At 41.5% G+C, this 12,928-nt stretch overlaps 1 protein-coding gene and 1 long non-coding RNA gene across 2 annotated transcripts in view; one reads left to right on the top strand and one right to left on the bottom strand.

The window, feature by feature from the left end:
* Window positions 1-8,167, bottom strand: part of LOC115090160 — a 67,795-nt gene extending 59,628 nt beyond the window's left edge. The window contains exon 1 of the long non-coding RNA XR_003856321.1: window positions 7,956-8,167. This is a non-coding gene — a long non-coding RNA (uncharacterized LOC115090160). The remainder of the gene's footprint in view (window positions 1-7,955) is intronic.
* Window positions 1-12,928, top strand: part of MIPOL1 (mirror-image polydactyly 1) — a 1,009,124-nt gene that overhangs the window by 519,621 nt on the left and 476,575 nt on the right. The gene's annotated exons all lie outside the window — the stretch shown is intronic.

The following is a 12,928-nucleotide window of genomic DNA, read 5'->3' as shown; positions in this document are numbered from 1 at the left end:
AACACAAGATCCTCCACCCCTCACAGTTTGCCTTCCATAAACACTTTAATACGGAATCACTCCTACTCTCCCTCTCCGACCATCTCCTCAGAGGCATGGACCAAGGACATAGTTACCTTCTCGTCCTCCTCGATATTTCAGCGGTCTTTGACACCATAAGCCATAACCACCTACTCTCCCATCTAAAGGACATTGGCATCTCAGGCCTAGCCCTCATATGGTTTACATCCTACCTCTCTAACAGAAACTTCTCTTTTAAAATAGGTAACACCACATCTGCCCCCTACCCCCCTCCTGCAGGGAGTCCCACAGGGTTCTTCACTCTCTTCAACACTTTTCAACATTTACCTTACCCCCTCTGCCATCTCCTCTCTAACCTTAATCTAAAATTCTTTCTATACGCTGATGATGTCCAAATCATCGTACCTATCCACTCATCTATCTCTGACACCATAAAGCACTGGGAAACCTGCTTTACCTCAATCAACTCTCTCCTCACCAACCTCCACCTTGCCCTAAACACCAGCAAAACAGAACTCCTACTTATTTCCCACGACACCTCTCCAAAGCAATCCATCACTATTGACCCAGCTTTCAAATCTATTTCGGCACAAACAGCCTTAAGAGACCTCGGAGTCCTTATTGACAAGCAATTGAACATAAAGAAACACATTAGCGCCATCCTTAAAGAAGGCTTTTATAAACTCAATGTTCTAAAGAAACTGAAGCCCCTACTTCACACCCATGACTTCCGTACCGTGATCCAAACTACCCTCTCATCCAAGCTAGATTACTGTAACTCACTCTTCCTAGGACTTCCCTTTTCTACCATAAAACCCATCCAAATGCTCCAAAACGCTATGGCAAGAATCATAGCAAATGTCCATAAAACTGACCATATTACCCCCATTCTCAAAGACTGGCTTCCCATCCCCTCCCACATTCTTTATAAAACCCTCACTATCATCCACAAAGCTATTTACTCCCAACACTCCAAATGGCTCGATATACCATTCTCATTTGCTCACACGAATCGGCCCACCAGAACAATCAACAAAGGAACCCTGCTAGTGCTCTCTCTCAAAACAGCACATCTCTCATCCACAAGAGAGCGTGCCCTCACATTCGCAGGCCCCTCATGGTGGAACCCCATGCCCCCTAACCTCCATCTCGAACCTTGCCACCTCAAATTTAGAAAGAAACTGGAAACATGGTTGTTTAAACAGGCCTTCCCCGATTAAAAGTCCTCTCCCCCGTCTTGTACCCAGATTTGGTTCTCCATCACACCCTGCACCTGTCACCCTTTCACCACCTTCGCACATGTCTTTGCTTCTTTGTATATTCTCCTAGCAATTATGTCCTTGTATATAAACCTTGTATTTAATCCTAAAAAACTATGATACCCCCATCTAATGATTTTCGAATTACATCATGTTAATTTCTCTCACTGTAAGAATTCTATTTACAGTTGTCCCATCTTTATCTTCAGTTGTCTGTTATATTGAAACCCATGTATCCCTGCTCCCAGTTTTGCTATTTCCTTGTTACATGTAATTTCAAGCATTTCTGTTATACTGTAAAACCGGTATGATGTCCATACGAATGCCGGTATAGAAAAAGTTTTAAATAATAATAATAATGACATGGTTAACACATGAAACTCAGCCTTATCTAACACCATGGATAAACTGGCTTCCATGCAAAAACTATCCCATAACAGAACCTCTTACACTCCTTGGTACACTCTTTGTAGATCTGAATATGTTTGGAAAAAACACAGAACTGCAATTAATCTTGACCTTTTTAATAACCAACTTTCACTCTACTGAACAGCTGTTAACTCTGCAAAGAAAACTTACTTGTCAAGATACATTCAACAGACTAATAATCCTAAAGCTCTCTTCAATTCTGTTAAATCCATTACTAAACAACATAATAATGGATGTAATTACCCTGTAGCTAGCTCTCCTCATGAGCTATGTCATCTGTTTGGTAACTATTTTCATTCTAAAATTCAAAATATAGTCAATACATTCTCTAGCACACTTCCTACTATCTCCATTGTTGCACCTGTGTATACTTGAGATACATTTGAAACTGTAACCAGTACAGAAATTCTACAAATAATTTTGAAAATGAAATCTTCTACTTGTCCCCTATCACCTTGTCCTACCGCTCTACTAAAGCTTATTAAGGATGACATAGCATTACCTATTGCTCATATTGTCAATTCCTCTTTGTCTACCGGTATTCTTCCAGACTCTCTCAAAACTACCGTTGTCACTCCGATCCTAAAGAATCCCATAACCTTCAATTTTGATTACAGTAATTTCTCTCTCATCTCTTCTCACCCATTTCTGACTAAAATCATTGAATCACTCTTGCTAAAGCAACTTACTAGTTACTTAGGTGAATACTCATTGCTTGACCAATACCAATTTGAAACATAATTAAGGGTTATAGAGTTATTAATGAGGCCATCATAAGTGGGAACCTTTAATCGCTAAAGGACAGTTTCGCCCAACTCGGCTGGACTGTTCAGTGAACCAGGTTTTCCCTTTTATTTTAAATCATAGGTCTCTTAAATGTGTCCACAAAAACAAAGAAGAAAATATTAAATTTTTAGTTAATTTTTTTCTTTTTTCATTATAATCCCAGAAAACTTCTTAAAAAATGTTTTTCAAAACAGAAGAAAGATTACTTATCTTTGTCACAGCGTATGCATATGTTTTCAAAGATTTTTCTTCTTTTAAACCGAGACGCTAATTGGGAACATTTATATCATGCTATAAAATGCCCGACGTGCTGTGCATTTGATTCTTCATCAAGGACAATATATTTTGGCATTAAATGTTTCACTGTTTCTGCTCTCACAACAATATACCTGGCTATTGGGAAATTGGCTGGATAAGTTTATCCAGCGAACTTTAGGGCTGCTTTCATGCAGTACTTAGCTGGATAACTCAACTCCATCCCTGGAATACCCTCAAAACGTTTCTGGGTTATCTGGCTAAAGTTTATCCAGCTAATTACTTAGCGAGATAATCCAGATCGCATTCAACAAGTGAGAATTTTTAACTCCCGCTTAGTCTCAAATTTAGCCGGACAAACGAGTTGCATATTGACCTTTCTGCTTCTTCTGAATATCCCTTTCCTAACACTAACAGCTTGGACATCGAAGGCAAGATAATTTTTTTCCTTTGGCTGTTTGGACAACCTTTCTCAGGTGCTTCATGCATTGAGAAAACAGTCAATGAGATCTTTTTACACTTTTACATGGAAAAGATTCTCTATTTGGGTAACTTACATATGCATTTGCCATGCAGTTTAGGGAGAATGATACAAAATTACTGCTAAAGTGGCAATTTTGGATAGCCCGTATTGTTGGAAGTTATGCATGTACCCTGTAGCTAATTTCAAAAAGGAAACTGGGCAGTTTCCCCTTTGAAAATTACCTACAAGATACTCACAAAAAAAAAGGGTTGGTGTAATTTGCACCTGCTGTTCCTGCTGCTGGTCAGTTGGGGGTGAACTGCACAATGCCCATTCAAAAATCACATGTACACTTGCTGTTATCCTTTCCCAGCCTAATCATACCTCTGGGAATGTCTCTTTTTAATCCTGCTAAATGTATGCACTTATGAAACCTGTGTGTGTATATTTAGCCAGTGCGAAGGGGAGAATTTTCAGTCATGGCAACCTATATGGGTAAATATTTATTTATTTATTTATTTATTTATTTAGCTAGCTAGCTAGCAGTTTTATATACCGAAATTCTTGTAGGGGGTACAAATCAGTTCGGTTTGCATTGAACAAAAACAGTGCTTCAAAAGTGAAAGCAATTACAATGAACATTAACAGAATTTCAAAAAAGAACAATTGAGAACAATTACAGAGAACTCAATTTATGTAAATCAGTATTTACACAGGTAAATACTGATTTACCTGTGTAAATGCCTTAAAATATATCCTAATGGAGGAAAATTTTCTATCAGTCTATCTGAGCTTCTCAGGAATTGCTTGATTTAATGATTGTTTCCCCTGAATTTCTGTCTGGGAAGTGAGTGGATTATTAATATTGAACATTGCTGACTTTCAGTAGTGCAAGATAACATTTTTACAAATCACCATTTCTGAATCATAAATTATCGACTATGCCAGCATTTATGCATTACTTTTTTTTTTTTTTTTTTTACAGTGATTAAGATGTGCCGTGGAAAAATATGAAACGTTCATTTTAATTAGGAATGTAAGCAATTTTAATTCCAACATTGGAATCAGCTGACATGGTCTTTAATCATGTTGATAGTCCAGCTGTTAGAATACCAGAACTAAAGACGAACTTAGTCTTTTTCTTTTCAGCTTCTAGTAATGTCCTTTGCATGTGTCTTGATAAAGTGCAGTTTTAGAAACACTTTGCTTACATAATCTCTGCTTTCAGTTGCAACATTCCAGGGAGCCCAGGCTATTATAAGCACTTTTTAAAAAGGACATTTGGGGTTCACCTGGTGACCTAGAGTTTGTGCTACATGCTGCGATGCGAAGGACCAGGGTTTGCTTCGTGGGCTGGCTGAGGAAGCTGCATTTATAGTCTCTGGAGGGAAGCACAAAACTAATCATTGCACAACGGTGACACCTAGTGACCAGACGTACAGGCCATGATTGCAAGGTTCTAGAGAGAGTGCTGCAATAATGGATCCCTGGCCAAGCATGGTTGCTGCAATGACTGGGTTAAGTGAGTTGAGAGAAGAACATAAAAGAAGGGATAAACTCTCAGGTAGTTGTGGATGAAGGCTTCTAGTACCATAGCCCAAAAGAGGTGGATTGAAATTGAGTTGGAAGCCCAAAGAAGTAGGAGGAAAACTACTGGGGCAAAAAAATGGAGAAAACATTTGTGCTTCTTACATAAGGCTTTCCTTTGACATACAAGTTCAATTTGCTGTGATTTTGTTGGTACAATCCAAGTTACTGAATATTAAAAAATGAATGAGGATAATTCTTTCTGGAGCTGACATCATCATAATAACCGAACTTGTGACAAGGACCACAGAGAGAGGGAGCAAAAGATTGAACAGAAGCATTAGTAGAATCATTTCAATGTGAATAATAATTGCATTTCATTGCAAGTTACATTTTGAACAGAGAGCCATTTAGTAGCGATGAGAAATGAGATAAGATGAGTCAGCCTTTATACTGCAGAGACCTCCTAGATCACAGCCATCACAGCCCATTGAACCTTTGCAACACAAACAGGCCGATTCTGTAAAGTGCGCTTGGCCATGTGCACTAGGGATGTGAATCGGGCTTCGGACGATTGAAAATATCATCGATATTTTCAAAATCGTCAGAAATCGGGGGCTCCCCCGAAACGATAGGAAAACCCCACGATATTGATCGTGGGGGTTCTCTTATCATTTTGGGGGAGAGCGGGAAAAACAGCACACAAAAATAACCCCTAAACCCACCCCGACCCTTTAAAACTAATCCCTTTGCTTCCCCCACCCTCCTGACCCCTCCAAAAACATTTTACAGGTACCTGGTGATCCAGTGGGGGTCCCGGGAGTGATCTCCTGCTCCCGGGCCGTCGGCTGCCACTAATCAAAATGGCACCGATGGCCCTTTCCCCTTACCATGTGACAGGGTATCCATGCCATTGGCCGGCCCCTGTCACATGGTAGGAGCACTGGATGGCCCGCACCATTTTTAAAGATCAAAGTTTGATTCCCCACTCTATGAAACATCATTAACAGATCTAAAGCTTAGAAAAAGTGGTAACAAACTGGATTTTTCACCTACAGGCTGATCATGGGAGAACGGGCGCTCCTTGTTAAGCGCCCACTCTCCCATCGCAAGCCCAGCCACCTCTCCTGGGCGCACAATCCTATATATAAATGAGGGGTTATGCTAAAAGGAGGTGCTAGGGACGATTACGCGCCCCTAGTGCCTCCATGGCCCAGGGAAGGGGCTTTGTCAGTGGGTTAAGAAAACAGAAGCTCAGTTTTACAAGTGTCTGTTTTCCGAACCTGCTGACAGTGATCGGTTAGGGAAACGATGCCAGTAAAATTGAATGTTTGTGTTTTTTATCCTGACCAGCCAGTCGGCACATTTTTTTTATTTTTAAATTTTTATTTTTTTTTTACATTTTTGGTTCTTCCAACTTAATATCGCTAGGATATTAAGTTGGAGGGTGCACAGAAAAGCAGTATTTCCTGCTTTTCTGTACACTTTTCCAGGTTGCTCATAAATTAATGCCTTCCCTTGACAGGCGTTAATTTATGAGTGTAAAAAGTGTGGATTAGCCACACATTTTACTTTTTGAATTGGGTGACTAATAGCCTCATCAACATGCATTTGCATGTGATGAGCACTTTTAGTTTTCAGAGGGTTTGGCCGCACATTTTCGAGGCACCAAACCCCTTACAGAGTAAGGGGTTACAGACGCCCATCGAAAACACGAGGCCAAACCCGTTAAACAGTGCACATTAGAGATGTGAATCCGAACCGGAATCCGAACCGATTCCGGTTCGGATTCACATGTGGGGGTTTTTTCATCGGGCCCGATCGCGGTTTTGTTTATCGGCTACGCTTGAGCCGATAAACAAAAAACTCACCCCGACCCTTTAAAACTAATTTCTTTGCTTTCCCCACCCTCCCGACCCCCCAAAAAACATTTTACAGGTACCTGGTGGTCCAGAAAACAGCTGGACTGTCAAACTCCAGAAAAATCATAATTTTCAAAATTATCAGTTTTCCTAAATTTAAATAATATTTCTGGAATCAGAAGTCAAAAATATTATTCTGTACCCTACAATGCATTTAGTCATAGATATTTGAACCGAGCAGACGTGTTAGGTGGTCCCCAATGAGGGTTGGTGGTAGGGGAATAAATAGATGGAGGGGTCTGATTATCACTAACATATTTAAACCAAATATTTCCTTCCTACTAAAGATTTTATTGGTAAAATGAAAGAAAGATTTTTGTCTGCTTTTCCTTTTGCTCAGTTATAATTATTTATGAAAACTCGAGAAGAGGGAGATCTCTATGGCCTTTCCCATGACTGAGTGACTGAAATTCTGCTCAACACATAATCCTATCATGAAGTTTTTACGTTGTCCCCAAAGCAGTTCAGTGTCTGCGCTTAAGTCTATTATCTGATAATTGCAGTGGTATTTGTGGGCTAAACCACAGCCATTAAACTGTATTATTTGGAAAAGGCCATCACAGTTCAACAGGCAGAATAAATGTTTTTTACCGGTCATGCTCCAAAACTTCAGCATAATGAATGGAAGTTGTTCTTACTTAATATCACTAATATTTCTGTGACTGCACTTTGTCATGTAATGCATTCACATGATTACTGGCTGCAGTGAGTCACAGAACCAGAGGTGCAACAGGGTTGATGAACAATTAAGATCACAGCCAAACAGAGGAAGAAAGATATAAAATAGCAATAGTGTATAAATTCATTGCATCTGTCAATGAGTAACTTGTGCTATAAGACCAAGAAACACAGGTAATAATGATGTCTGACCACAAATATAAGAGCATGATGTTCTGGTACGATAAACACTCCAAGGTGTGGTAATATTGATAAACTTACACCTTTACGTGAAAACATTTTATTAGCAAACTAGAATACACAAAACAACCTAGCATGCATGGGTTTCTGATGAATCTGAGTCAATTTAAAAAAATAGAGTATGTTAAACATTTCCAAGAACATAACAAAAAGACAAATGTGTATATAGCTGTATCTCTAACTCACCCCTCCCTCCATGCAGCAAGAAAAAAAATACCTAATTAATCCTCTAGGTAGGTAGCAAGAAACTTAAAAAAAAAAAAGTCTAGAGGCAAAAATACTAATAGTTTAATACCAGACTCCTTACTCAAGCAGGCAACATTTTAATATAACTGTTCCAAACTTCCAGAAATAATTTGTGTTTCCAAAACTCACATGCACTTGTCATGTTATCCATCTGCATAGCATTATAGAACAGGTTTCGCTAGTATCAAAAAGATGCAAAAGTGGTGGTCATCCAAGTCAACAAAATGGTCTTCTTTCCCACCTGATATGGTTTCTGAACTAACAGCTTCTTCCCTTTACCTCTGATTGCCAAGGTAGAAACATCATAAAATAAAACAACTTCCAGTTTGAGAATTATGATCTGCCCCAACATAAATACCCCCAAGAAAAATGCAGATTTTTTGCCAAAATACTTAGATCAGGGGACAAGCCCAAAATACATGCGAAAATGAACCCAATGGCTCCCCACACATCAGACAAGCAGCGGATTCAGCTATCTTAGCTTTGTGTGCTATGACTAGGGAAAAATAAACACTTCTCAAAAACTAAAAATATATCTTTCTCAAGGTCTGAGCAACAGATAGTTTCCTAATTCTTTTGAAACATCCCTGCAAACCCGAGCATTTGGAACCAAGCCCAACTCTCTATGCCATGTATGGATGCCCCATGAAGGGACTTATAGAGTGCTGAAATAGTAACCTTTTCCCAACTCCTTGTGTAACTTGGGCTATAGCGGCTTGGGAAACAGCCAGAAGGAATTAAGAGGCAGATTCCTGCTGTTTTCTTATATGCAATTTATAGTGAAAGCAAAAATAAAACAAATGATGCTGCTCACCTTAATACATAGACATCAAACATAGCAGGTCTTGACATGGGCTGTTTGTATTAAAATCTTTTGATCGCTTTGAGCGTGAACTCTAAGGGGCGGATTTTAAAAGGCGCGCGAATAGCCTACTTTTGTTTGCGCTCCAGGCGCAAACAAAAGTACGCTGGATTTTAGTAGATACGCGCGGAGCCGCGCGTATCTGCTAAAATCCTGGATCGGCGCGCGCAAGGCTATGGATTTTGTATAGCCGGCGCGCGCCGAGCCGCGCAGCCTACCCCCGTTCCCTCCAAGGCCGCTCCGAAATCGGAGCGGCCTCGGAGGGAACTTCCTTTGCCCTCCCCTCCCCTCTTCCCCTCCCTTCCCCTACCTAACCCACCCGCCCGGCCCTGTCTAAACCCCCCCCCTTACCTTTGTCGGGGGATTTACGCCTCCCAGAGGGAGGCGTAAATCCCCGCGCGCCAGGCGGGCCTCCTGCGCGCCGGGCCGTGGACCTGGGGGCGGGTACGGAGGGCGCGGCCACGCCACCCGGACCGACCCGGGCCGTAGCCACGCCCCCATACCCGCCCCCAAAACGCTGCCGGACACGCCCCCGAAACGCCGCGACGGACCGGGCCCGCCCCCCCGACACGCCCCCCCGACACGCCCGACACGCCCCCTCGGAGAACCCCGGGACTTACGCGAGTCCCGGGGCTCTGCGCGCGCCGGGAGGCCTATGTAAAATAGGCTTCCCGGCGCGCAGGGCCCTGCTCGCGTAAATCCGCCCGGTTTTGGGCGGATTTACGCGAGCAGGGCTCTGAAAATCTGCCCCTAAGTGATTTACATAATAACAGACACAATAATTACAAGTAGCAAATAAAATAAATAACATAAAATAAAACAATCTAAAATCATCAATAGATATTCTTAACCATCCTAAAATAAGACAAAATACCTGCCAAATCAAGAAGGCTTATAGGGCTGATGACTTGAGCCTAATTACTCCCTCCCTAATTACATGAATGGAACTTGATTGTGCCATAGTCACTATTAAATATATCTGGGCACCTCTTAATTAAATGTTTGCTTCAGCAAAAATGACTTTAAAGCAATTTTAAATTTCTTAGGACATTCTTCCAGTCTCATAGATGCGGGTAAGGAGTTCCATAAATTAGGTGCATCTACTGAAAAGGCACATTTCCATGTAGATGTTAGTCTAGCTGTTTTAATTGAGGGAACCTGGAACAAGCCTCTTTCTTGAGATCTAAGGCTCCTCGTTGGCTGATAAATACGCAGCAATGAATTAGCCCAAGGAAAAGAAGGCTGGGTTCCTTCCTGCTCCCTGGGACTTCTCCAATCCTTCTGGGCCATGGCTCCTTATAGTATGGTGAAGGGAGCCTCCCTTCACACAGAATCCCTTGCGAGGTTGATTCTTAAGGAGGACTGGGCTGGATAGCTGTGGCTGGTCCTTTAAGGTGTTTTGAGGGAGTTTCCTGTACACTCCCTCACTCTGTCCATCAGCTCAGCCTTCCTAAGGTGAGCGGCTGCCTATATCCAAGTTACCATCCTGGACTGGGCTTCTGTTTCCCTCAATAAGACACCAACACCGCAGATACAAACAACACACAAAAAAGACAGTCTATACTCTCAGCTCACAAATAATGCCTAAACCATGTTTATTAATTCATCACTTCCTAAACTCCAGATGCTCAGTATTACTCATAAAATTTAATATAAAGGAGTTATGTCGTTTCCCTGATGAGTTAACTATAAAACAAAATCTTTCCCAACATCCCCTAGACAATCAAACATACAACTAAAGACACCACATAACACACAAACCTAGAGACAACAACATGCATCACACACAACAAAACTATACAGCAAAATACATAGCATTCAACAAATGAAAATATTCTCACTTAACCAAAATAACAATAGGGAAAGCTTCTAATGTTACTAATTCACAACCCACACGTAAAAAAACCCGTTCAGGCTGATCAACTTCAAAATGTCCAATAACACTTGATCTCCCAATGGAAGACCACTCCCGAATTTATCATATAAATATATATCAACAGCTCTGTCCTTGAATTTCAAAAGTCCATTTTTAACGCCATAATCATGCTTGTTGGAAAAATAAACTGACTTAAAGGAAACACTCTCCTTTTCCTCTGCTGTGGAGGCCAACTTCCAGAGCATCCTGATTGTGGTGATATTGTGAAAAACATATCCTTTTCCTCTTGTATTCCCAGCATCCACTTACGAGCACTTGTCGAGAGAATAGATCAGCTTAAAGCAGTGGTTCTCAACCCTGTCCTGGGGACCCCCCAGCCAGTCGGGTTTTCATGATATCCACAATGAATATGCATGAGAGAAAATCTGCATGCACTGCCTCCATAACATGCAAATTTTCTCTCATGCATATTCATTGTGGATATCATGAAAACCCGACTGGCTGGGGGGTCCCCAGGACAGGGGTGAGAACCACTGGCTTAAAGGATGCACTCCACACTTTCCTCCACTATTGAGGTGATCTTCCCAGCCATACTTCGCCATGGTAATGTTGTCCAGCTATGCCTGATGCTGTAGCATTTCAGCAGCAGAGGCTGCCTGCATCAGGGGAACAACTTAATTAGTCTAAGGACATAAAACATGCAAACGGTCAACCCATAGAATAATCATCAGAACCCCCACAATGTAAACCCCAAACAGCACTTACCCACATCAAAACTCCCAGCACACCACGATCAGGATGCTCTGGAAGTTGGCCTCCACAGCAGAGGAAAGGGAGAGTGTTTCCTTTAAGTCCGTTTATTTTTCCAACAAGCGTGATTATGGTGTTAAAAAATGGACTTTTGAAATTCAAGAAGGACAGAGCTGATGATATATACTTATGTGATAAATTCGGGAGTGGACTTCCATTGGGTGGTCAAGTGTATTGGACTTTTTGAAATTGATCAGCCTGAACGGGCTTTTTACGTGTGGGTTGTGAATTAGTAACATTAGAAGGTTTCCATATTGTTATTATGGATAAGTGAGAATATTTTCATTTGTTGAATACTATGTATTTTTCTGTATAGTATAGTTTTATTGTGTGTGATGCATGTTGTTGTCTCTAGGTTTGTGTGTTATGTGGTGTCTTTAGTTGTATGTTTGATTTTCTAGGGGATGTTGGGAAAGATTTTGTGTGGTGGTTAACTCATCAGGGAAATGAAATAACTCTGTTATATTAAATTTTATGAGTAATATAGAGAGACTGGATTTTAGGAAGTGATGAATTAATAAACATGGTTTAGGCATTATTTGTGAGCTGAGAGTATAGACTGTCTTTTTTGTGTGTTGTTTGCTTCTGTTTCCCTCACCATGAACAGGGGAAATGTTGACTTGCCTTGCATATGTCTTCTCTGTAAGAACCCTCTTTGACCCCTTCTACCATTGCCTTATGCCCCACAGTTCCTAATGCTTGCCACTTCCTTCGGGGCTTCACCCTCCTAAGATGTTTTTTGGCAAAGCTTGCATATTTACACAGAGAGGTCTGTTGACGAGACAGTTCATTACAATTTGGAAGATTCAAAGTAGACATGAGGTGGCCTCAGAGTTTCACAAACTGGTGGTAATCCCATCCAAGTATTATGGGGTATGGAAGGTGAGGCAGTATTCCAACATCTAGGCTTATCAAACCAGCCAGGGCTGTAGGGTATCATTTCTGGTTCCCATGTATACAGGTAAAGGTACTGTTTTCTTATCTTCGATTGACATTTTCTCAGCTAGGTCGCTCAAGGGCAGAGTCCTTAGACTCCCTGAGTCCAGTAGGGCTTGTATGGGGAACTCCACGTCCACTGGGATCACAAACTCACCCAGTCTAGGTTGCAAGCCTTTGACCAGGTTACAACTGGGAGCCTCTATTAATCTAAGCTCCCGCTTTTCGTCTTCCCACCAGGAGCAGTCTTGGACTGTTTGCTCTCTCTCACAGTGTGAGCACCCCCGTGAGTTTAACTTTGGACCTGGGGCTTCCTCAGGATGAGTTACTTCGTTCCTGTGAACTCAAGTTCCCGGTGATGGGAATGATGTCCAATGATTTACTCTCTTTGAAAAAAAAACAGTCTTTGGTGATGTGGCCTCATTGTCCACATTGAAACACTCCTGAAGGTCCTGACTTGTTGCTCATCCCCTCTCTGGATGCTTGGCTTCCCTGCACAGCTCTTTGAATCCAACACTGGTCATTTTTCTTGTACAACAAAATGGTCTGCTGCTAGGTGAGCTTGATAAAAGGCATTGGCCATCTCCACAGCAGACTCTAAGGCATGGCTGGGTGTAG

Source organism: Rhinatrema bivittatum, chromosome 4 (genome assembly GCF_901001135.1).
Source record: "Rhinatrema bivittatum chromosome 4, aRhiBiv1.1, whole genome shotgun sequence".
Taxonomy (NCBI): domain Eukaryota; kingdom Metazoa; phylum Chordata; class Amphibia; order Gymnophiona; family Rhinatrematidae; genus Rhinatrema; species Rhinatrema bivittatum.
The sequence above is the reverse complement of the archived record's forward strand: the minus strand, read 5'-3'. Positions and strand labels throughout refer to the sequence as shown.